This window comes from Nuphar pumila, chromosome 16 (assembly GCF_984573655.1).
Source record: "Nuphar pumila chromosome 16, dmNupPumi1.hap1.1, whole genome shotgun sequence".
Lineage (NCBI taxonomy): Eukaryota > Viridiplantae > Streptophyta > Magnoliopsida > Nymphaeales > Nymphaeaceae > Nuphar > Nuphar pumila.
Genome location: NC_143264.1, coordinates 56,430,559 through 56,458,285, shown reverse-complemented (window position 1 = coordinate 56,458,285; position 27,727 = coordinate 56,430,559). Strand labels below are relative to the sequence as shown.

General features: G+C 37.4%; 1 long non-coding RNA gene across 1 annotated transcript; it reads left to right on the top strand.

Moving 5' to 3' along the window:
- The first annotated feature begins 1,336 nt into the window (after positions 1–1,336).
- Positions 1,337–22,613, top strand: LOC149813254 (uncharacterized). Its single transcript, XR_016428246.1, has 2 exons — positions 1,337–1,620; positions 22,412–22,613. It is a non-coding gene; the product is annotated as an uncharacterized LOC149813254 (long non-coding RNA).
- The last annotated feature ends 5,114 nt before the right edge of the window (positions 22,614–27,727 follow it).

Here is a 27,727-nt window from a genome sequence, read left to right as displayed (position 1 = left end):
GCGAGAGACGAAGAAGAAGGAAGAAGAAGAGAGAAAAAGAAAATTGTAAATTTTCCTATAATAACAATGTAAAGAATATTGAAAAAGCATTGCAAAAAATAAACATATTTGCGTTTCAAGAGCATTAAAAAAAAATTGAACATTATTTCATTCAGTCGTTAAACAAAATAGAACAATGTTTGATTCAACCGTTAAACAAAATGGAGCTGTGTTTTATTCAGCCATTAAACGAAAGGGCACACTATGCCTACCAGAAAAACACATCATCGATGGTTCAACGATGAATAGTTATAAAAAATATTTGATGGAAATAATTATTGGAAGGGAAGCAGGTTGGAGACCACTTGTTAGGGATAAAAGACAAAAAAAGCCTAGATTATGCGAAAATAATCAGGTTGGGGACCACAACGGGTTTATATATGAATCAAGAAAATATTTTGCAACAAATAAGTAATATTACATATGTGTCATGCTTTCGCAAATAGTTAAGTAAGATATTATCAAATTATGTTATGCGAGAACATGTAGTATATACGAATAAGTAAGATATTTGTGAATTTAGTGGGGTTTTGCAAAATAGAACAATGTTATAAATTTATGCAATAGCGTATCGTATATGTGAATAAGTAAGATATTTGCGAATTTATGGTAAGTGATAGGTGCAGTTTCACACATAAATTTATGCAATTTCGAGAAGTATATGCAAAAAATATGATATTTGCGAATTTAGTGGTAAGTGGTGGTAGAAGTTTCACAAATATATTTATATGAAAAAGCCAGATATTTGTAATTTTGGTTATTTTACTTTCATCGAGATTGCACAAATAAATTTATGCGAGCTCATAAAGTCTAATTTTGCATAAAAAAAAACTTATGATTCTATATTTAAATGGATGTTGGATATATTCGACAACCCCTATAATTTTATAATACCTAATTTCTTAGTTGCAAAAGGTAAAAGTATCCTAAAGTGTAACACATGATACTTTTGATTTTATAGGATACTTTTGATTTTGACATCAAGAAAATATAAAAAATTATAAGGTTTTTAAAAAAATCGTGTCAAATTACCTGTACGGTTATTTTCCGTTTTTGCCATGACAACTCGGTCAAATACAAAAAAGACAAAATCAAAGAAGAAAAGCCCACGACCGTCCTTCAAACCACCGCCACATGCTGACGCTACGTAAGCCTACACCCGTTGGCTCTCTCGTTACGTCCCGCTCCAAGTCCAATCTTTCTTCTCCTGAATTCCCCTCCCTGTCTTCCTCTCCTTTCGTTTCTCCTCCCCTCTCTCTCTCTCTCTCTCTTTTTTCTCCTTGGCCGGAATTCGGCGGTCAACGAGTCGCCGGAGAGGGGATGGATAGCGGAGGCTTCCTGGGTTGCGAGAAGCTAGATCAGGTGGCCAATTGGCTCGGGGCGAGCGTCGCCTCGGCCTTCTTCGCCTCGCTGCACCGGTGCTCATGCATCAACCTCAGTACCACCGACTTCGAGGATGAGGAGGAGGCTCACGACCGCCCCCTCATGCTCACCAAGCCCATCTCCCACGACTTCACGGAGATCCTGCCCGACGTCACCGTCACCGTCGCCTGACCGGCCGCTTCCTCATCAAACATGAGGGTAATTCTTCTTCTGATTCTTCGTTCTGTTGTATTTCTTTGGAAGATTGATTTTATGTGTTGTTTTTGTGTTTTCTGTTTGGAGACGACCTTTGCAGATCGCCCGAATTTCATGGGATCTTGGTTTTGCTTTAGTGTTTCCTTTTCGTTATTCCTTCAGTTTTTTTTTAAATGTCATTCCGATGATCTTTTTCTTTTCTATAAAAGATTGCGGAAAGATGAAATTAGGTTGGATGGTGTCTCGAGTATAGATAGAATTGGATTGCCTAATTGAAATCATAACATGACTTCTTGGTTCCGTCGTTGGGAATGGTTCTTGGGAATGCCTTTTGTACATCTGTTGGTTCTACACCAACAACTGGGATTGTTTTGTGATGATCTCAACCGGAAGTTGTGTCGAAATAAATCGTATGCCTAAATGGGGCATTGTCCACCGTCTGCTTGTTTCTGTTTGTAAGCTTTTTATTTCCGTTCGAGATAATTTCACATTTTCCCTTTTTCTGTTTGGGACGAGTTAGATGATCATTCTAAGAGCACTGCATTGTGTTAGTTGAATGGACGATCTGGAATACAAATTATTCTTTTCCATTTTTTTGTTTGCGACGAGTCCGATTATCATTCTAAGAGTACTGAATTGTTTTAGTTGTATGGACGATTTGGAATACAAATTTTTCTTAACCCTTTTTCTACATTCTTAAGCTTTGGTGGTGTCGATCTCCATGGGAATCGATTTTCAGTTTTTCTTTTGGTCGGTCAGTTTTTTTTGGTTTCCCGTGGCATGAAAATTGTCAACTAGGTTATGTATTTCTACACTGTAAAGGTGATCAGAAGCCATTGAACACATAGGTCACTGGAGCCCCATGGTAATTGGCTTGTGAATTTTGTTATACTCAATCAGAAATATACATTTTCATTTGATGGTCTAGATCATTGGCTTCAGCTGCTGAAAATGGAGCTCTGTGACTATGTCATGATCTGCTGATGTTTATCAAATGGAGCTGTGTGACTATATCATGATCTGATGCTTATCATCAGCGTGCACTTTCTATTTTGGAATCAGATCAGACTATTATCTCTCTTCTCTTTTCTGCTTCCTTAGAAGCGAAAAGAGAAAGTGCAGTTGTATCATTCAAATAGCAGTGTGCACTTGCTATGTTGGAATCAGATCACACTATTTGGCTTGATGTTGATACACAGAAAGGGTACTGTTTAATGCAAGATTAGGAAGAATAGAGAACATATGTCTGGGGTATAAATAAAAGACTGTTTAATGGAAGATTACAGAACATAATCATGGGCATAGTCACAAATATCAGTATCGGCTATATCTCAGCGAGGCTATTTCTCGCGATATTATAGGTTTGGTGATAAATCTCTGGGCTTAAAAACTAACTAAAATAAGTAAGAAAATATCATGTTTAGACAAAAAATATATAAATAATAAAAGAAATAAGTAAAAAACGTAAAAGAAGAAAAACATATTTAAAATGTAAAAAATAAATAAAACAATAAAACAATAAAACTAATTGATAATATCACAAGAATATCGCGATATTCTCATGATAATATCACAATATTATCAAATTGGTGATGCTTTCAAAATATTGCAATATTTTACCTATTTTGCTGAATTTACAACAATAATATCGCGATATTTTGAAAATATCACTGATATCTGTAACTATGTCACAGGGATTCGGCCAACTAGGTACCGCACCTGCATCGACGTGACGCAACGCGATGCGGGTGCAGCACCCGGTGCGGTCAACCTGACCCTGGGTCCAGTCAACGCATCCAGGGTCATTTATGTCTAACTTTTGGACTTAAAAAAAAAACTCGCCCGATGAAATGGGATGAGGAGAGGAGGATTAGGGCAATTTTTTTTTTGCCCTAATCCTCCCGACCTCTCCTCCCGACGCCGGCGAGTGCTAACTTGCGACACCCTAATCCTCCCGACCTCTCCTCCTGACGCCGGTGAGTGCTGAGCTGTGACATTCCAACGCCGGCGACTGAGGTACGTTATTCTCTCTCGTTCTCTCCTTCAATCTCTCTCTCCACTCATCTCAATCTCTCGGCTACCTCTCTGTCTATGTTTTTTTCCATTTTCATACTGTGTGCCTCTCTTTCTGTAGTCAATCTTTTCTCCCTTACTGTGTACCTCAGTCTCTCTCAATCTCGGCTAAACAAGCCCATTTTTGAAAAAAAAAATTACCCATTTTAGGAAAAACTCAATTCGGTTGGCTCATTTTCTTAAAAATCTATCTATTACATTGTTTTTACATGTATAAACTATGTAATATAAACACGATACTGTTTATACATAGATATATTATATTAGTGCGGGTGTTAGTTTTTATGATGTAGAATAGAATTGTAGATTGTTAATTTTGATTTATTTCATGCATGATGATGAATTGATTTGATGATATTATGATAATTGTTTTTTATTTCATTAGTGTTACTGTTGTTAACTGTTAAAACTGATATATATATATATATATATATATATATATATATATATATATATATATATATATATATATATATATTTGCCGCACCCCCGCACCCAAGTTTTTTGAAAGTGCTGGACCCCCGCACCCATGTGACATAGGTCCTGGGTATATAGAGGCTTATTTGAAACATGAAGAAGATTCTTCTCATCTGATGGTCAGAAGGCCATCAAGGGTCGTGCTCATGATGGGATGGGATTGGATCGATCAAGGAATATGCACATTGTGTTGAAGAGCTGGTTGTTCATGTTGAAGACAGGTGGTTTTAAGTGACGTTCTTTTATATTTAATGCTATTTGTAATTTTGCCTTTATTATGGACTTGGCTGTAATTATTTCTTTAAGCCTCTCTCTATTTAACATAGAGAGAGACTCTAATAACAAGTACCGAGTCCTCTCTTCCTGTGCAGCTGTCTCTCTCTTTCTCTCTCTCTCTCTCCCTCTCTCTTCTCTCTCTCTTCTCTCTCTCTATCTAGGGTTCAGTGCATCTTCTACATGGTATCAGAGCCTAGCCGATCGTGGGAGCGTGATCGATAGCCGATCGTGATCGTGGGAGCATGATCGAGTGTGATCAAAGCACAGTCGATCGTGATCAAACTTCTATCTAATGAAACTATTTCTCCAATCAGGTCAGCGATTAAAATTATTTTTTAAGATCTGATGAAAGATCTGGGCGTGCTGCTGGTCGTGGATGCTTGTTGTGGGTTTGGTAGCTTTTCGGGTTTTTTTTTTTTTTTCGTGACTACCTGTTGCCGAGTTTCTTCTTTGCGGTGAGTTCCTGCCGTGGTTCTTTGTTGCCGAGTCTTATTTCATTCCAGGTTGACTCTGCTGTTGGTAAGTGTTGACGAATGTTGGTTATTTCATTCCCTGGTGAGTCTGCGGTTGCTGTTGGTGATTCTGCATATGTTTGGGCTCTGTTTTTTTTGTGATTTCATGGTGTGAGACCTTGATATCGTGGACATGGGTACAGTTTGCACTTAACCACGTTAGCTCCTGTGTGTTAATCTATTTGCTTTCTGATCTGCCGTGAATGTGTGAAAGATATCAATGCTTCTATCATGATATTTCAGCCGTGAATGTGTTAATCTATCAATGTTTTGATTTCAGCCATGACACCCTGATATTTGGGCCCTGAGTGTTTTTCTGTATCGAGAGTTCATGTTGCGACTTCCTAGTTTTTTTGAAGAAACAACAATCAAACAAGTAGTGGTGTTGCTTGTGATTGAAAAATGACTGATTGACGAGTTGTATATGTCCGAGGAGCAACCCATGTTATGAACCAGGTTCTGCGTATGCAGAGTTATGTTGGTTGTGATTCACTGACGTGTTGGAAAATTTTTTTATGGTTGTGGGCTGCTGTCCCTTACTGTAGTGAGTTTTTTTTTGTGTGAACAGTTGCTGATTGTCATATCGGTTGATGTGTGGGTGGTACACACGTGTTTCCCTGAGTTGATTGGAGTCTGTCTAGTTTTTTTTTGCTGAACCAGAAGTATGGCTGAAACTTCGAAAGGTGATTCAAAATTGGAAAATATTGGAGAATATAAAGCTTTTGCCAATCCATTTTCGTACGGCTCGTCTGTAAGGTTGAATGAAACTAACTATGCTAGGTGGTCCAGAACATTTATGATGTCGGTATATGGACATCGTAGAAAACATGTCTTGTTGGAAGACGAACCCAATGAAAAGGTGGGAAAATATGTTACCTGGAATGAAGATAATGACATAGTTATGTCATGGATTATGAATAGTGTCGAACCTCATATTGCAGATGGTTTAATTTACTATAATACAGCCAGACAGATATGGGACAATCTTCGAGATACGTACTCACACGAGACTAATGTGAGTCATATCCTGCAAGTTGAACAAGAAATATATAATTTACAGCAGGGAGATCAAACCTTGGCCCAGTACTATGCCTCCGTAAAAGCTGCCTTTGAAAGACTTAATGCTCACAAACCTCTCTGCTGTTCGAAACAAAAGAATCATCAAGAACAAACTATGGTTGCTCGGTTTCTTACAGGTTTATCTTCAGAATTCTCTGTTGCAAAAGTCCAAATGTTAACTGGTTCAGATGTACCTACTCTTGCTGAGACATATAATCGTCTGAGTAGACTTGCGATCTCTCTTCCACATTCTCAGCCTGTGACTCAGTCATATGCTTTAGTTGTCTCATCTGGTTATGGGCGTGGAAATTTTCAGAACATCAGAGGACGAGGTCTCAGACTGAAATGAAATGGGGATCTTCGAAACACGAGCTTAGATTAACAAGAGCAAGTGTCAAGAATGACACTAAAGCATAACCCTTAAAAAGGGTATAACTGGAAACAAAATAAAAATAAAAATGTATTCTTTATTGATATGAAAAACCAATTGCTTAAGAAGCATTGGAGTAAAATACAAGAGGGGCTGCACCCCTTTATATACACAGCTGAAAGAGGACTCAATAGAGCTGTTGGGCACAGTTCAACAGCTCTATTAAGAGCTGTTGGACTGTGTCAGTCCAACAGCTCTATTGCTAGTCAAGTCTGGACAGGACTTGACTAGCAACAGTCATTCTAGTTCAAACTGAACTAGATGACATAAAGACAAAAAATAAAAAATAAAGGAAAAAAATTACAGAAAAGAAAGAAATGAAAAATGTATATATATATATATAATATAATATTATTATATATACATATATGTACAGTTTTACATTTTAACACTCCCCCTCAAACTTACGGTACAATGAGCGAAAGTTTGTCTAAGAGAAAGTGAAATCGGGGAGCAGCGAGAGGCTTTGTAAAGAAGTCTGCTAACTGATATTCTGAAGTGACATATGGCAGATCAATTATCCCGTGTAGATATTCCTCTCTGACGTAGTGACAATCCATTTCGATGTGTTTGGTGCGTTCGTGGAATGTTCTGTTACTGGCAATGTAGATCGCACTTTTGTTGTCACAACACATTTGTGAAGCCTTTGTTGCTTCAACTCCCATGTCAGCAAGCAGTCGTCGGAGCCAAACTACTTCCATGGTCGTGGTTGCCATGGCTCTGTATTCAGCTTCGGTGGATGAGAGAGATACCTTCTGCTGCTTTTTACACCTCCACGAGATTAATGATTCCCCTAAAAAGATACAAAAGCCAGTGGTTGAGTGTCTGTTATTGGGATCACCTCCCCAATCAGCATCAGTATATGCAATTAAATCAAGAGAAGAGGAGGAAGATAAGAAAAGTCCTCGTGAAAGAGAGGACTTGATGTATCTGATAATACGCATGACTGCTCCCATATGAACAGAAGTAGGAGCATGTTGAAATTGACTTGCTGTATGAACAACATGTGCTATATCTGGTCTGGTAATGGATAGATAGGAAAGTGCCCCGACAAGCTGTCTGTAAGGAGTAGGGTCTGCAAGAAGTTCTCCATCATCAATCTTCATTTTAACATTAACAACTTCTGGAGTGTCGACTTTCTTATCATCAGTAATACCAGACCTGAAAACAATATCAAAAGCAAATTTAGTCTGAGATAATAAATATCCTCTAGGAGAATAAGCAACTTCAATGCCTAAAAAATATCTCAACAAGCCCAAATCAGTCATTTCAAAATGAGATTTAAGAAGTGTTTTGATTGTTTCAACTCCCTGTTTATCGCTTCCGGTGATGATCATATCATCCACATAGAGAAGAAGCACAATGATCCCTGCATCAGAATTCTTAATAAACAAAGCAGTGTCAGTTAAACAGAATTGAAAACCAATATCAATCATAACACGACTAAACCTATCATACCAAGCTTTTGGTGCTTGTTTAAGTCCATAGAGAGCTTTTTCTAAGCGGAGGACTTTACCCTTAGGAATACTTAGACCAGGAGGGGGTTCCATATATACTTCTTCAACTAGCTTTCCATTTAAAAAAGCATTTTTGACATCCATTTGAAAAATAGGCCATTTTTTGATAGAAGCTAAGGCGATTAAGGTTCGGACAGTAGTCATACGAGCCACCGGAGCAAAGGTTTCTTCATAATCAATCCCATATTCTTGGGCATAACCTTTGGCTACTAAACGAGCTTTATATCTTTCAAGAGTACCATCACTCTTGGTTTTAATTTTATAAACCCATCGACATCCTATAGTTTTCTTCCCTGGAGGAAGATCTTGAATATTCCATGTAGAAGCCTTTTCAAGTGCATCTAATTCAGCTTTCATAGCTTCTATCCATTTGATATCATTTTTTGCTTGAAAATATGTGGATGGTTCTTCATATGAGTGAATTAATGCAATAACTGCCCTATATGTGGGTGAGAAAGACTCGTATGATACAAACTTTCCTGGAGGCCTCGAGATTCGGGTTGATTGTCTAGTTGGAATGTTAGAATATTTCTCAAGTGCACATGGAGGATTAGACTCTTGTCGCCTGGAATATTGAATACTAGTATCTCTATGAACTTCTTCATTTTCAACATTAAGATCAATAATTCTTTGATCATCATCAAAGTTACAGTCAAGGTCATATTCATTAGATGTTGATGTTAGATCTAGCAAAAAGGAGTACTCAGTGACGTCTTTTAATTTTCTAAAATCAAAGAAGCTCTCCTTTTCAAGAAAGGAAACATTTCTAGACACATATAGTTTATTATTTTTGAAGTCAAAACATCTATAACCTTTCTGGTTTTCAGCATATCCTAAAAAGGCACAGGGAATCGCACGAGGGGAAAGTTTATCATTTTTGTCAGTAAATATGAAACATTTGCACCCAAATATTCTTAGTCTAGAGTAGTCTGGAGAAATGTTCATAAGTTTTTCAATGGGAGTGATATTTTGTAACGAAGAAGATGGCATCCTATTAATGAGATATGTGGCAGTTAAGGCAGCTTCTGCCCAAAAGTCTTTCGGGACTTGATTTGCTATTAATAAAGTCCTAGTGGTTTCTATAATATGGCGATGTTTTCGTTCTGCCAGTCCATTTTGTTGAGGTGTATAAGGACAAGATCTTTGATGTGTGATGCCATGCAATTTAAGATAATTTTGAAAATCTGTGGATAAGAACTCTCCCCCTGAATCTGTGCGAAAAATAGTAATATCATTTTGAAACTTGTTTTTAACCATATTATGAAAAATTTGAAAGTATGAAAATACTTCAGACTTATGTTTGAGAAAGTACATCCATGTATGTTGGGAGAAATCATCGACAAAAATAACATAGTAAACAAATCCTCCTTTAGAAATTACTGGTGCAGGACCCCAAACATCCGAGTGTATTAATTCAAGTGGTCTTGAAGAGAAAAAGGTTCTGTTCTGAAATGGTAATCTTTTCATTTTGCAGAGAATACAATCTTTATAATCAAATGATTCAGAATTACAAAATTTCCCTAGATTAATGTTGGATTTTGGCTATATGTGGGTGACCAAGTCTCTTATGCCACAGTTCCAACTCTATTTTTTGAATATTATAACAAAAAGCTTTCTTTGGCATTTCCAAAAAATCCATGTAATAGAGTCCTCCTTCTCTATGGCCTTCCCCAATCAGCTTGCCTGACTGGCGATCCTGTACCCAACAACCATGAGAAGAAAAAGAAATATTACACCCATAATCAGAAATTTGAGATACAAATAAAAGATTTAAATTTAATTTGGGAACATGTCTAATTTCTGGAATAAAAAATTTTTTTGTTTTATAAATTTTTTCAAAATTTCCTATTCCTTCTATTTCAAGAGAAGTCCCATCAGCAGTAAAGACCTTTGACACACTTGTTTTATTTTTAACACATTTGGATAGACTTTGATTATTTGGGGTCATATGAAAAGATGCACCAGAGTCAAGAAGCCAAGAAATTTTACCTAGATCAGAAAAAGATGAGGCTGCTGCGCCGGTTGAAGCTTCAGATGAGGAAGAGACACCTTTGATGAGAGGCTGAAGAATCTCCATTAGTTGGGCCAGGGAAACTGGTGCATCCTGATCTTTAGGCTCCGATCCAGCAATTGCAGCTCTTTTTTCTCTCAGCTCCTTAAGTTTGGGACATTGTGGCCTGTAGTGTCCCGGTTCATGACAGTGATGACAAATAACTTTCTTCTTATCATAGTCACCATTTTGTCGGTTAAAGTGAGGAGGCCTATATGATCGAACATGATTCTCTGGTCTAGACACGGCTAAAACGGAATCATCTTCAATTTTTAAAGAACCTTTCCGGAGACGATTTTCTTCCATTGTTAACTCTTCAATAGTTTCAACAATAGAAGAAAATTTTCCCCGGTGAAGTAGGGCCGATTTAGTGGTTTCAAATTCCGGCCTTAATCCAGTGATAAACTGGTAAAAATGTTCGGCATCGAGTTGTTTCTGACGAAGCTCGATGTCTTCGGCACAATGCCACTTTGGTTCTAAAAGGAAAAGTTCTTCCCAAAGTTCGGACAACCCATTGTAATATTCACGAATAGTTTTGTCTCCTTGTGTCATCATTCGAACTTTTTCTTGGAGGTTGCACACGTGTGCAATATCTTTAAGGGAATACATATTCTTAAGGTATTCCCATGCCTTATCGGCATGATCAAATTTGGCAAGACTTGAGCATTTTTTAATGTCAACGCTATTGATAAGCCATGACATTATCTTCGCATGAGATATTCTCCATTCTTTCCATTTCTTCTCGTATGAGGCAATAACCTTGATTTTCTCTTCTTCCGATAGAGGGACCTCTTTATCTCCCTCCTTTTTAGTAAGAGATAGCTTAGGTTCCGAATCGAAACTATCCACAATCCCTCATAAGCCTTTTCCCCATATATGGTGCTTCATGATTGAAGCCCATGTTACATAGTTCGTATCGCTTAGTTTCATAGGCATGATGGTGACTTTATCATTGTCATCCATCGATTACAAGGAGAGAAAGAATAGGGATAAAAGAGAAACAAGGAAAATGAAAAAGAAAGAAAAAAAAACAATACAACAAGATGTGAAATCTTCTCCAATGAAGTGATAAAACACTTCTCTTCAAGTGGCGAACACTTTTGCAAACGGGCACGGAAACCGAGGCAGCTTTTCCTCAAGATTTAGTACTTCCGCGGCTCTGATACCACGAAATGAAATGGGGATCTTCGAAACACGAGCTTAGATTAACAAGAGCAAGTGTCAAGAATGACACTAAAGCATAACCCTTAAAAAGGGTATAACTGGAAACAAAATAAAAATAAAAATGTATTCTGTATTGATATGAAAAACCAATTGCTTAAGAAGCATTGGAGTAAAATACAAGAGGGGCTGCACCCATTTATATACACAGCTGAAAGAGGACTCAATAGAGCTGTTGGGCACAGTCCAACAGCTCTATTTAGAGTTGTTGGAATGTGTCAGTCCAACAGCTCTATTGCTAGTCAAGTCTGGACAGGACTTGACTAGCAACAGTCATTCTAGTTCAAACTGAACTAGATGACATAAAGACAAAAAATAAAAAATAAAGGAAAAAAATTACAGAAAAGAAAGAAATGAAAAATGTATATATATATATATAATATAATATTATTATATATACATATATGTACAATTTTACATTTTAACACGGACGAGGTGTGGGAGGCAGAGGAAAACTTTAATGTACATTTTGTGGAAAATATGGACATTTAGAAGATCGTTGCTGGGATAAGCATGGCGGGCCAACCCCCCCCTTCATCAAAGTCATATGCTCCTAAAGCCAATGTTACTACTCTCGAGGCAACAAAGGCACAGGAAAATATCTCTGCAAATGAAAGTAGTATCACCCTTAGTCGTGCGGAATATGATGAGCTGATAGCTCTTCGACCTTTGAGTTTCACCCCTCCTGTAGCTGGTGTTGCCTATTCAACCGGAAATCATCTTCATCCGACTGATAGTAAGTGGGTTATTGACTCTGGTGCATCCAGACATTTGTGTGGAAATTCATGTGTCTTTTCAGATCTAAAGGATATTAAGGCTCAGCTTGGAGTCTCATTAGCCGATGGGAGCTCCTCCCCGGTTGTTGGTCAGGGAAATATTTCTATATCCTCCTCATTACAGTTGAAAAATGCTCTTCATGCTCCAAACTTTCCTCAAAGTTTACTCTCTGTTAGTTGCCTTATAAAAGAACAAAACTGTAGAGTAATATTTGATCCAATGGGTTGTCATTTTCAGGATTTGCTGACGGGGAAAAAGATTGATGGAGGCTATGAAGAAAATGGAATTTACTGCCTACATCATTCAATGGGTATTGTTCATGCTGCAGTGGAACATTCATTCAGTCCTGTTCAGTGGCATCGTCGTCTTGGTCATCCTTCATTGTCAAAGCTTCGGTCGGTCTTTCCTCAGATTCCTTCCACCACATCATTTCAGTGTGAAGCATGTCAGCCGGGCAAGCATCAACGAAGTTCATTCCCTTCGAGTCAGAGTCAGTCTAGTAATAAAGTCTTTGAACTTCTTCATGCAGATGTATGGGGTCCTAGTAAGATTCCTACTAGGACTCAGTGTCGATATTATCTAGTTATTGTTGATGATTTCTCTAAGTTGTCATGGGTGTTTTTAATAAAGGAACGATATGAAGTTCCAAGTATTCTCCAATCTTTAATTCTTGAAATAAAAACTCAGTTTGAATCTATTGTCAAGATTGTTCGTACTGATAATGCTCTCGAGTTTAAATCAAAAGGTCTGTTACAATTTTACCAAGATAATGGCATCCAACCCCAAACTTCTTGTGCCTATTCATCTCAACAAAATGGGGTGGCTGAGCGAAAACATCGTCACCTGCTTGATGTTGCCAGGACCATTATGATTCAATCCAATGTTCCTGCGTTATACTGGGGTGATGCGATTACAACTGCTTGTTATCTGATCAACTGTTAAATTATGTAATCAAACTTGTAATTTCGTATATATATTTTATATATATAAGGTAATACATATACATATATATAATATATGTATATGTATTTACCAATTATATATATAAAATATATATAGTCATAGTAAGGGTAGTTTAGGAATTTTACACATATTCTTTTTCAAGAATATGTTTTTTTTGTATTTTCTTTTTCTTTTTGTATTTTTGTTTTTTGCATTTAATGCATTGTACATGCATTGGGAGGGGCCCAACCCACTAGTCGTTGGACCCCTCCAACGGTCACAAATGTGACCGTTGGAGGGGCTCCAACGACTATGTGGAGCCCCTCCCAAGGCCTCCTCCAAGCCCTATTTATATGGGCAGCTCCTCTTGTATTTTCTCAAGGGATTTGGGATTATAGCCCAACCTCTTTAGTGTTTATGAAACTTATGGGTGCAAGTGCACATTTGTGATTCGGTGTGTTGTGTTTGTTGTGCACAAGTGTTCTTGGGTGTGTATGTTCACACATTTATTCTTAAGGTTGTTGTGTTATCGACTAAAGTATCTTGTTGAAGATACTTTTACATGGTATCAGAGCCTCGTTGAAGAAGAAGAATTGCGACTCGCCTTCTTTTGCATTCCTTGGGAAGCGTGCCTTCAAGTTTTTTGAAATAAAAGAAGATCATCTTCTTCGAGCAATATTTTAGGAGCTCCTTTTGTCAAGAAAGACGCAAAAAGTAATTAAGGTACATACTATCTCTTGCATTCATTCCTCTCTAATGGGCGAAAAAGACTCCCATTTCTCTCTTGGGTTTAAGCTTAATGACTCAAACTATCATGTTTGGGCCGGTAATATGGAAGCCCATATTAAAGGAAAGGGGCTTTGGGGTTACGTTTATGGATCCATACCGGAACCGGAACCCAAAATTACCATTGTTGAAGGAGGTGATATTAAGATTCTTGAAGGGGATGAAAGACAAAAGACCCTTGAAGAGTATTCTAAGAAACATGATGATTGGGAAATGAAGAACTTCAAGATATTATCTTGGATTTTCTCATCCGTTGAGACCAAGATAAATGCCAACATCATCAAATTTAAAAGGGCTTCCGAAGCTTGGGTATATCTTGAGAAAATGTACACCTCAAGAGATCTATCCCACAAGTACTTTCTTCAAAAGAGGGCTTTGACTCTCCAACAAAATGACATGACCATTCGGGAGTACTTTGCCGAATTATCCTCTATTTGGGACGAGCTCGCAATTCTTGAACCTAAATGGAGTGGTGAGGCTATCGAATTAAGGCACAAACAACTTGAAGAAGACCGGTTCTTCAATTTTTTAAATGGCCTTAGACCCGAATTTGAACAAGTTCGGTCCTCTCTTCTCTCCGCCTTCACATCCCCCTCACTCGAAGATGTTATCACCAAGCTAAGTGGTGAAGAAACCCGTATGGGGATTGGCAAAAATAACCCTAGCATTCTTGTTACTTCTTCTACTCAAGAAGATGGTGAAATGGCTAATGCCGTGTCAAGACCGGGAAATAACATGAGGACCTATAGACCTCCTCATTTCAAGAATCAAGGTCAAGGAGGAAATGATCGGTATGGCAAAAGAGACTATAGCAAAGTAACTTGCTATCATTGTAAAGAACCCGGACATATCAAACCCTTGTGTCCTAAATGGAAGAAATTGATTGCAACGGCTATGGCATCTCAAGTTGAAGAACGACCCCCTTTATCAAGTGAGTCTCTTTCTCTTCAACAAATCGTGGAAGCCCTACAACCTCTTCTCAAGGGAGGTACTTCCAGAGCCGCTATGTCATCCTCTTCCCCCGGTAAGACATCTTGGCTTTTAGATTCCGGGGCATCCTTTCACATGACCCCTAGTTATTGCACTCTTTCAAATTTTTCTAAAAGTGCTTTTCCATCCTTTGTATCAACCGCGGACGGTACATCTCTTGAGATTAAAGGAATAGGTAATTTTGAAAAACAAGACTTCTTTGTTCCAAAAATTCGTTTTATCCCAAACCTTAACCTAAATCTTCTTTCCGTTTCCCAACTCTCGGACCATGGTTGCGATATAAAATTTTCTTCTAATAAATGTTGGATACAGGATCGCCAGTCCGGGAGATTGATTGGGGAAGGCTCTAGAAGAGGAGACCTCTACTACGTAGATTTTCTTCAAGTTCCCAAGAGTCAATTTTGCAACGTCGTCCAAAACAAAGACATTCATGTATGGCATAAGAGATTGGGTCATCCCAATATTGTTAAAATCTCGTACTTGCCTTTTGTTAAACATCTTTGTAAAAGTGACTTTTTGTGTAATGAATGCATTCTTGGGAAAATGAAATGTTTGCCCTTTCCTCAAAGATCCATGTTTACGACAAAACCATTTGAAATTGTCCATTCCGATGTATGGGGACCGGCTCCGGTAATGTCTAAAGGAGGTTTTTCATATTATGTAATCTTTGTGGATGACTATACTAGGTTTTGTTGGATCTATTTCCTTAAACATAAACATGAAGTTTTTTCAACCTTTAAAAATTTTCACATGATGATTTCAAATCAATTCAATGGATCTTTAAAAATTTTTAGGTCTGACTCTGGAGGAGAATACCTCTCAAATGAATTTAAGGGTTATCTTGAAAATTTTGGAATTCTTCACCAAAAATCATGTCCAAAAACCCCTCAACAAAATGGGTTAGCCGAACGAAAACACAGGCACATCATTGAAACAACTAGGACTTTGCTCATTTCTCAAAACATTCCAAAAAATCTTTGGGATGAGGCAGCTCTTACCTCTGTCTATCTCATAAACCGACTTCCATCGAAAAATTTAAACAAAATTTCTCCCTTTGAAAAACTGTATGATAAGGAACCTGATTATAGCAGGTTAAGGGTCTTTGGGTGTAAGTGTTTTGTTCTTACTGATAAGAATGACAAACTTTCTCCAAAGGCCATTCCTTGTGCCTTTCTTGGCTATTCTGAAACCCAAAAAGGATTTCGTTGTTATGATATCAAAAGTGATAAGTTGTATGTTTCCAGGAACGTGAGTTTTTTGGAAAATGTTAGTGGATTTGAAAGTTGTGAACCCCATAATGAAAATATGGATTACTCTTTTTTATTTGATTTACTGAATAAGGACGATGATACTAGTGATAATGAGTCAGATCAAGATAACCCAAATGAACTTGAAACCGAGGAAAACATCTCCTTGTCTCCTTCGTCACATCAACCTATTGAATTACTTAGAGACCCTATCACCTACTCTCATAGAGATCAAAACAACTTTAGGAGTGCTCTTGACAGATATAATGATGTCAGTTCCAGTGCCTCTCAGAATGAAGTGATCCCTCGTAGAACTGAGAGAAGTAGAAGGTCTCCTTCTAGGTTCATTTCCTATGACTCTTTCTCACCAAGATATAGAGCCTGCCTTAGTGCCATCCACTCTTATATAGAACCTAGAAATTTTGAAGAAGCACGTAAATGCCCTGAATGGATTAATGCCATGGACAATGAACTTGAGGCTCTGAGAAGAGCCAAAACCTGGGAATTCCAAAATCTTCCTAAAGGCAAGAAAACAATAGGGTGCAAATGGGTTTTCAAAGTAAAAACTAAAAGTGATGGATCCCTTGAAAGGTATAAAGCTCGTTTGGTTGCAAAAGGATATAGTCAAGAATATGGTATTGACTATGAAGAAACTTTTGCTCCTGTAGCTCGTATGGTCACTGTTCGATGTCTTATAATCGTTGCCTCTATCAACAAATGGAACATCTATCAAATGGATGTGAAAAATGCCTTTTTAAATGGCGATTTAAGCGAAGAAGTCTACATGGATGCTCCTCCTGGAATGGAGACTCCTAAGGGAAAGGTGCTTCGTCTTCAGAAAACACTCTATGGCCTAAAACAAGCTCCCAAGGCTTGGTATGATAGATTTAACTCTGTTATGATTGAGAATGGTTTTTCCTCTTGTTTTACTGACACTGCTCTATTTGTTAGAAAATTCAATGCAGGGATTGTTATTTTACTTCTGTATGTTGATGACATGCTCATCACTGGGAGTGATTCTAACGGGGTTAAAAGTATAAAATCTATCTTAAAAGATAAATTTGAAATGTCTGACTTGGGTTTTTTAACTTATTTTTTGGGAATTGAAGTGGCATACTCTCTTCGAGGATATTTCTTATCTCAAACTAAGCTTGCTTCTGAGATCATTGACAGGTCAGGTATTACAGATGAGAAGCTGTGTGAAACTCCTGCGGTAGTAGGAGCAAAGATGAAAATTGATGATGGAGTTCCCCTATTGGATCCTACACCTTACAGACAGCTTGTAGGGTCCCTGATGTATCTGAGTATTACCAGACCAGATATATCCCATGCAGTCCATACTGCAAGTCAATTTTAGCATGCGCCTACATCCGTTCACATGAGTGCCATCTTACGGGTCGTAAGATACATAAAGGGTACTCTAAATAAGGGAGTTTTTCTGTCCTCTTCCTCTGATTTAAAATTGATTGCTTATACTGACTCAGATTGGGGAGGTGACCCAAATAACCGTCACTCCACCACTGGTTTTTGTGTGTTCTTAGGAGACTCACTAATTTCGTGGAGATGCAAGAAGCAACAAAAGGTGTCGCTCTCCTCAACTGAAGCTGAATATCGTGCCATGGCCACTACTACCATGGAGATTGTTTGGATTCACCAACTGCTAGAAGACATGGGGATCAAAATTGAAGGACCCACCAAGCTATGCTGCGACAACAAAAGTGCAATCTACATTGCAAAGAACCACACCTTTCATGAGCGGACAAAACACATCGAAATGGACTGTCACTATGTTCGTGAAGCATATCTCCGAGGAGTTATCGACCTTCCTTATGTCACGTCCGAATATCAGTTGGCCGATTTCTTTACTAAAGCCCTGTGCGCTCCGCGGTTCAACTTCCTTCTTGGCAAACTATCGGTCATCTTGCCCTAAGTTTGAGGGGGGGTGTTAAATTATGTAATCAAACTTGTAATTTCGTATATATATTTTATATATATAAGGTAATACATATACATATATATAATATATGTATATGTATTTACCAATTATATATATAAAATATATATAGTCATAGTAAGGGTAGTTTAGGAATTTTACACATATTCTTTTTCAAGAATATATTTTTTTTGTATTTTCTTTTTTCTTTTTCTTTTTGTATTTTTGTTTTTTGCATTTAATGCATTGTACATGCATTGGGAGGGGCCCAACCCACTAGTCGTTGGATCCCTCCAACGGTCACAAATGTGACCGTTGGAGGGGCTCCAACGACTATGTGGAGCCCCTCCCAAGGCCTCCTCCAAGCCCTATTTATATGGGCAGCTCCTCTTGTATTTTCTCAAGGGATTTGGGATTATAGCCCAACCTCTTTAGTGTTTATGAAACTTATGGGTGCAAGTGCACATTTGTGATTCGGTGTGTTGTGTTTGTTGTGCACAAGTGTTCTTGGGTGTGTATGTTCACACATTTATTCTTAAGGTTGTTGTGTTATCGACTAAAGTATCTTGTTGAAGATACTTTTACATCAACCACATGCCTTCATCTTCTGTGGGTGATCAAATTCCAATTCATATCCTAAAACCCAATACCCCCCCCCCCCCCCCCCTCTTCTCCCTCTCGCCCAAAGTATTTGGATGTGTTTATCCTAAAACCCAATACCCCTCTCTTCTCCCTCTCGCCCAAAGTATTTGGATGTGTTTGTTTTGTACACAAACTTGGCCCTGACCGTGATAAATTAGCTGCTCAAGCTACAAAATGCATATTTATAGGTTATCCTAAAAATCAAAAGGGATATTGATGTTATGATCCTACTTCTCGTCGAGAGTATGTCAGTGCGGATGTCTCTTTCTTGGAATCCACTCTATATTACTCTAGTACAGGTTCCTCGCTGCAGGTTGATCCAGTTGAGTCTTGTCCATTACCTATACCTCCTTTTCCTTTGGAATTCGTACCCTCATTCCCGAACCAACCTTCATCCTTTTCCAGATTTCATAATCCTTCATTTGTATATGTGCGTAGAGATCCACCTTCGCAAGTGCCTTTATCTTCTTCTTCCCCTGAGGTAAGTTCTACTGACAATAGTGATCTTCATGATGCTGATAACAGACCTATTGCTCTACGAAAGGGGACACGACAATGTACCTTATATCCCATATCTCATTTTGTCTCTACTACCAGAATTGAAAATCAGATGAAATCTTTTATTTCAGCCTTATCTGCTGAAACTATTCCTCTGAACTATCAGCAGGCAGAGCTTGATACTCGCTGGAAGCTGGCTATGCAAGAAGAAATGGATGCTTTAATATCTCAGCATACATGGGATCTAGTTGATTCCCTAGCAGATGCCGACATTGTTGGATGTAAATGGGTATATACCATAAAATACAAATCTGATGGTTCTATTGAAAGGTACAAGGCCAGATTAGTTGCAAAAGGATACACTCAGACATATGGTATTGATTTCTTTGAAACTTTTTCTCCTGTTGCACAGATGGGTACCATTCGTCTTGTTCTCTCAGTAGCTGTTTAACATGGTTGGAACTTCTACCAATTAGATGTGAAAAATGCATTTCTATATGAGGATTTATCTGAGACCGTTTACATGCAACAACCTCCAGGATTCGCGGTTGAGGGGGAGTGTCAGAAGGTGTGTAGATTGAAAAAGGCGATTTATGGCTTGAAACAAAGTCCTCGTGCATGGTTTTAAAAGTTGTTTGAAGTGATGTCACACTTTGGCTTTAATAGGTCAGCAGTAGATCATACACTATTTATAAAGAAAACTAGCTCTGGCATAGTTGTTATGGTGGTATATGTGGATGACATCATTCTTACAGGAGATGATGTGAAAGCTATTGAAGCCACAAAGGCTCATCTTAAAAAACACTTTGTTACAAAAGACCTTGGTTCACTCAGGTATTTTCTGGGTATAGAAGTTGCCAGGAGCCGTGAAGGGATGATTTTGTCTCAACGGAAGTATGTTCTTGACTTATTAAAGGAAACGAGAATGTTGGGAGCTAAACCAACAAATATTCCCATGGACCATAAAGTTCAGTTGTTTGAAGAAGGGTCAAAACTGGTTGATAGCAAAAGCTATCGCTCCCTAGTAGGGAAGCTACTGTATGTAACTGTGACCAGGCCGGATATTGCTTTAGCAGTAAGCAAAGTTAGCCAGTTTATGGACAAGCCAACTGAGGTACACTGGAATGCAGCTATTATGATTCTCAGATATCTAAAATCTTCACCTGGAAAGGGGTTATTGTTCAGGAAAGGTGGAACTCTGAAGATAGTGGCCTATTCTGATGCTGACTATGCAGGATCTGTAGTAGATAGAAAATCTACCACAGGATTCTGTGTGTTTCTGGGAGACAACTTGATCTCTTGGAGAAGTAAGAAACAATATGTGGTTTCTAGGTCGAGTGCAGAATCAGAATATCGGGCTATGGCCCAAACAACTGCTGAATTGATGTGGGTTCGTACTATTCTTTATGATCTTCAGGTGAAGGTTTCCTCTCCCATGACTATGATGTGCGATAACAAAGCTGCAACATATATAGCGAACAATCCTGTATTTCATGAGAGAACAAAGCACATTGAGGTTGATTGCCACTATGTAAGGGATATGGTTCAAGCTGGTCATATCACTACCAGATATCTAAAGTCGGAAGACCAAGTTGCAGATATGTTTACAAAACCTCTTGCTAGACCAAATTTCTCAAAATGTTGTGACAAGCCGAGCATGATTGATATCTATGCTCCAGCTTGAGGGGGAGTGTTGAAGAAGTGTTGAAGACAAGTGTTTTTAAGTGACGTTCTTTTATATTTAATGCTATTTGTAATTTTGCCTTTATTATGGACTTGGCTGTAATTATTTCTTTAAGCCTCTCTCTATTTAACATAGAGAGAGACCCTAATAACAAGTATCGAGTCCTCTCTTCCTGTGCAGCCGTCTCTTTCTCTCTCTTCTCTCTCTCTATCTAGGGTTCAGTGCATCTTCTACAGTTCACATGTTGTGCGTTTCCACTGCATTAGTGCTATACTACTATAGCCAAATTCTGGAGGTAAGTTGGTGAAGAGGCCTATGTTAAGCAAAACTATGTTGATGCTCTGCGAGTGTGGGTTTGGTGCAGCCTTTGTTTGGGTACCAAGTGCTGTCATGCAGGTGTTACGAGGAAGAAGAAAAGTGTACAACGCCTCTGTTCCTGGAAATGATGGAACAGAGATGAGTGTTTGTCTGACTTGGTATTTAGCAAAATGTGTTGGTTGGTTTGATCAATTGCCCGTGAATGAGGTTGATTGCTAATCAGCTTGTTTTGGCTCCAGATAGGAGCAATCATATGTTTTGCAACATCACTAGGAACTTTTTGGTTTGGCTCTTGTTGTGAGCAGATGGAATTTCTTTTCTCGCCACTTTGGTTGAGACTAGGTTGTGGTGTGCAGGAGTCTATCTGTAATTAGATGACGATCAGGGTCCAGGATTGTGGTCAGCTTGTTGTCTGCCTGTTCATCAGTGCCCATTGAGCCTAAAACTCTTATATGTGTTATTTGATTCAGAACTTTCATGGATAAAAGTATGAGTAATTAAAACACGTCTTAAGATTTGTTCTTTAGCAACTTCTTTTTTCTTTTTTGTGCATAATCAAGCTGGGAGATGCACCTAATCGGGTTTGATTCTGAGATCCATATGTTGAGATAGCCTTGTTCGACTGAACCACTCTTTGATCCTTATATAGTTATTTATATCTTGAAGAATGAGGCTGGTGGTAAGTTTTTCTTTTATATATGTTTCTTAGGCCATTATATCATTTTTCTTTGATACATAAATATGATGGATTTGACTTGTCTTTAGTTGGGCTTTTTTTTTCCTCTCTGGGTAGGGGCTGTCTCAGAGGGCAAGTAACCATTTAGTTTTTCAGAAGAGAACTATATGAATGTTGAAATAAGGGACATAATCGGGTTAAGAATTATTTCATTGCCTTTACCTTTCCGAAAATCTGTTGGTATTGACTTAGATGCATTTTTGCATCAGTTTATAGCACTTGTCTGTTTGGAAATTGTGCGCTGCTCATTAAGAGAAACTACTTTTGATGTGCATTGCTCAGACGTTTGCTAGGTTAGCATCGTATAATATCTATACAGGAATAATCTGATGCCTGGAGTCAAGTAGCTTATTCCTAACCTTGGGTGAGATTCCGACTCATTGTAGTGGCCATCTTTGACTAGATTCAAATTACTCTTTTTGTCAGATCAGCAGATCTAGTATGGTTGTTTCTTCTATGGTCTGTCCTCATTTTAGCTGATCTATTCAAAAGCAGGCATCAGTTAGTGCCCTGATTTTCCCAGGGGTCTGCTCGTCATTCCTGGTTCATTTTTAATGAGTTATCTTCCTTGAATGGTGGAGAAAACGTGTCATTTATAATTGTGTTTATGTTTATTTTTTTTCCAGGATGGCATCTGTGCTTTGGGGCTTGAGACTCATAAATCAACCCGTCTTGCTGTTTCTTTGAAAGCTGTCTGTGGATCAATTCTAGTGTATGAAGTATTTTTTCTGTAATTTGTTTTGATAATGCTGGTTTTGTCTTATGACCTTGAAACAGTGTTAAGAAACTACTGCACAAGGTGATATTCATTATATAATGCATTTATGATCATATTATATGCTTGGTTTTGTATCCCTCGCTTGCTAGAAAATGCAATTTGTTTCATGGTCTTTCTTGTGTTTATGCATACTGGAAAAACATAATGTCCTAGTTGCAATCAATTTGCAAACAGGATCAGAATTATCGCTTCAATGAGAGCATCCCAGTTCAAAAAACAATTAAGGAAAAAATCGTCTTAGTTTCTGATTTGGTTTGGCTTGCAAGCACATAAATAATTTCATTCACTTTTTTTTCCATGTTTGTTTGAATGTTCATTAGGACTGGGAAAAGAGACGAGAGCCACTCGTGGTTTTGCTCATTCATGACTTGGAAAGGGCTATAGTTGAACTCATAAAATGAACTCGACACACCTTACACAGACAATATGAGTTTGGCTCAACTCGACTTGTGCAGGCTTGTTAAGTAGTAAGAAAACAATATTTTAGCTAGATTTTGTATTATATAATATAATATATCATAAATAGTTGAAGCATTTAGCTTACAGAGTTCAAATCCTATACATCCAACCTTGAAATACAATGTATTTTTTCTGTAAATGAGTCGGCTTGATCTTGGCTTAATAAAACCAGAGTTCAAAATTTTTTACTCAGCTTTAAAACGTGTTTTTTTGTTGTAACCGAGCTAGCTCAAACCTCACTCGCTTAACTCGAACTCAAGCTTGGCTCTTCAACTCACCACAAAAATGAGCCAAGCTTGACCACTTCATGTTGGTTTTGTTCGGCTCAGTTTACCAGCCCTATTGTGCATGTAAAGTGTGTTTTAAGTGGAGAAAGGGAGTTAGAACCTAGTGTATGTATACAACACAGTCCTATGACGAGGAAATGCAATGTCCTCCTCTATGTGCAACCTCACCTACATATTCTTATGAAGTAGGCATAAAATCAATTGATTAGATCAGAGTGGGGGTTAAAAAATGAAGACCCTGAACCATCAATCCAGAGTCCAGACTACTAAATATTACTTGAATATACAAGTTTAAAATTGGGTTTTGACTTTTTGCTCAATCCTATGTTCCTTTGGGAAGAAAGCTACTTAATGATGTTCTAAACCTACGTTCATGGATTGGTGGTTGGAGCTGGTATGACTCGTAAAGTGTTGTGGTTTCAAATGCTCAAGCCTATGTTCCTTTTGGGAAGAAAGCCACTAAATGATTTTAATTCTAGACCTACTTTTGTAATTGATGGTTTGAGCTGGGGTTTGACTCGTAAGATGTTATGGTTTCAAAATCCATCTTTACAACTAAATCGAAGCGATCGGTACTGCCAGGATAGCCCAAGTTTCATCGTATCACCAAAGTTCAAGTAATGATATGTTCTCTGTGAAATTGTTTCTCAGCACACAGAACACCAGTGGTAGTGATTGCTTTTTTTTTTGCTCAAGTTGGCATTTGTCACTATCAACACCATCGCCAAAAGAGGGGAAAAAAATGCAATTTCAGTTTATGGTACATTTACTTTTAGCCACCTCAAGTTTTAAATACAGAAAATGACCGTACTAGTCATGAGAATAATGATAGTTCACAGTGACAAACGTTTTTATGGGCAATTTCTAGTTTTTAAAAAAACTTGCGAGAAATTGAAAAAAATCCATAAATTTCGCATTTTTGGCAAAATTTTGGCAATAAAAAAATTAATTAAAAAATATAAAAATATTTTTTATAAGAAAATATTAATAAAAATTATTTAAAAATAAAAATACACAAATTTTTCACGATAAATAACCATTTAAAACATAAATATCACATTTAAATCACGGTATTTATGTTTTTTCATAAATCTCATGATATTTTGTAAATCTAGCAAGAAATTGCCGTTTTAAACTTCTAGGCAATTTCTTGCGATATTATCATGAGATTTTTCATAAATCTCACGATATTTGTCACACAGGCTGAGAAATATCACAATATTCCTTGCATCACACCTGCTCGATTTTCGTTGAATTTGGGGGCATTTCTGACAATTTTACCATTTGGTTAAAACATACAAAGCTACTTTCGCTGTCAACAACCAAGAGAAACTTTTCAAACCTTATTATGTGAAACTCTACTTTCAAAAGGGTAACTGATATTCACTTAGGGTATGTTTGATCGCTTGTTCAGTGTGGAGAGAATGAACAAAAAGAACGGAACAAAACATTGATTATGTTCGTTCCATAACAACTGTTCCAAGTCCAATGTTTGTTTGGACCGTACTCAGATGTTATGTTTCAAATATCCATTGTTTGATGATGATGTGCGAACAACTTGGACAGTCATGAATATTGGGTTGAATTACTTATCTGTCCACCATTTTACATGTTTTCACAAGTTTATTATGGTTCTTTGCCTGAATATGGATCCAATTACGAAATTATATCTAAAAATCATGGTTTTTTGCCTTGAATATGGATTTGGAATTGAATTTTTGCCCTAAATATGATTTTTTGCATCAAATATGGAACTTAAATGAGATTTTTGCCCCGAATATGAATTTTTGCTCTTAATATGGATCTCTTGGATTTTTTGCCCCAAATATAGATCTCAAATTGGATTTTTGCCCCGAATATGGATCTCAAATTAGATTTTTGCCTTGAATATGGATTTTTGCCTCAAATATGGATCTCAAATTAGATTTTTGCCCCGAATATGAATTTCAAATTGGATTTTTGCCCTCAATATGGATATCTAATTGGATTTTTCTTTGAATATGAATTTTTGACCTGAATATGGATATCAAATTGGGTTATTGCCTCGAATATCATTTTCAAATTGGTTTTCATCAACAACATTTAGTCTTCACCATAATCCCATTTCATGATCAATTCCATTAACAACTATCATAAATTCAACAAATTCATAAAATTCAGTTCATATCACTTCAATCCTCTTCCCAAGCAAACTGAAAAATCAAGTGCTCGTACCCAACAATCCGTCAAAGGAGCAACTTGATGCATGATGATAGTTCTACTACTCCTAATATACCTGAGAATATTCAGATAGGATAATACTACAGGAAATTGGGCATTGGAAAGTATCCTTGATGATTACAAGGATCCAGTTTCTTTATTAAAACATGTATAAATTAAAAGACCAAGTGATGGTATCAAAGTAGCCAGATGACCAAAAACAGTAATACCACTGATTTCATGAGGGTGTTGGATGGCATTATCAGGTTGATTGTAGAAAACTTAGATATGATATCGCTATAAGAAAGAAAACTGTCACAATAGTTTTCATGCTTTGAATCTGGAGACCATTATAAGGATTTGAATCCAATTGGTGAGAGCATTCCCCAACTTTATTATTGAAAACATCATTGACAAAATGATTGCACTAAATGATGCATGGTGAACGAATGAACAAAAAGCTAAGAGAGTAAGCCAACAACATCAATGCATAAAAGGAAGCAACCGACACAACCATCCAAGGAACTAGCATAACCTGTACTTGTGAAATTTTGTCCCCGTGGATGACCATGCTAATTCGACCAGCCCAAACTCCAATATCAAAATATGAAAGTAGAAATACAAATCACACTATCAAGGAAGATCACCAAACTATTGAAAAACTAACTAAAGGTCTTAACATATCAATCACAATTGCAAAATAAAAATATCCAAATATTCAACAAGGAGATATACAGAAAGACACGTGATAGTCTTCTACATAGTACAAAAGATGACTGGAGTATACAGAAAGTGTTTGAATAATCACGATGACTGTAATATCTGTATCAGATATAAGGATTCCCACATATATGACAAATCCAATAGTTATAGAGGATCATATCTGAAAGTCAGCGACCAACAATCACTAGGTTGCCAATCAAATTTGAGAAGCTCTGTAGGAAACAAAAGTAGCAAATATTGATATGGCTGGAAGGATGGAACAATCCAAATCAAAGATGGAGAAAAACCACAAGAGGTCAAGAAAATAGCTTATTCTAAATAGAAAAATGACAATGCCAAATGAGGAACAAAGGGAAAGAAGACGAAGACAAATGATGAAGAGAATATAGTGCAGAAACGAGGAGAGTCTTACAGAAATGCAGAATAACAAGTGAAACGTGACGAGACAAATTGCAACAAGGATTTTCCAAAAATTTCTTCAAGTTTGGAGTACTTGTAAACTGAATTTCAAATCATTTCCCCAGAATCATCCAACTATTGGAAGATTAGAGCATTCCCTTTAACCAGCTACATCTAGAGTAAGTCTTCAAGTACTTTGGATCCACTAGGTCATCAAGTCCTAAAAGACTAAATCTGCAGCATTTTGCAATATTCCTTAGTATGTCCAGAAGCAACATTACCTGGCCTCCAAAAGCTGGGACTAAGAATTACAGTACCACCTTTCTTTCAAACAAAGCCTACATTCATCAAACCTATCGTGATGCACCTTGCCGAAAATACAACAAAATTTTCTATCATCCTTACAACAACTGTTAAGCCATACATCCTTGTCATCCTTTAACCTTCAGTTTATTTATTTGTTTTGTTTCTAGTTGTGCATTTTAAATAAATAAACTAGTTTGAGGATATTATGGAACATTTTTCATTCCTGAATCTGTATTAGAGTCTGACACATTGATCTGCAGTGGTTGCCATCCTAAGCCTGAGCTTGAGTGGTGAGGCACTATCCAACATTTCAAAGTTATTACAGCATTCAACACTTGAAGTATTTCACCCAACACAAGATGTTTTAAACATGATTTCTTTAGTATGGTCGCAACATGATACCTATATTAAAACAGGGACAAGAAAAACTTTTATGTAAGAAAATATCCTTTGTTGACAAAAAGATGCACTTGATACACAGTATGCAGAGTCATGTGCATTGCATAAACATGCTATAAATTGAACAACACACTAATCTGCACATGAGCAATGACCTAATGTAATCCAACCAAGAGTTCTATAATATGATATTTTGCGACAAATACAACTTCATACCACCAACAGATAAATCCACATCAAAAAGCATAGAGCACCAAAATAGATACCAACCTATGTTAATCGTAGATTGATGGGAGATTACTTCAGGCGAGAGCAGATGTAATTTCGTCACATCAATCTTACTGAGGTCCTGCTCCATTAATCATGTCAAAGACATTTTGCCTACTCCTGGA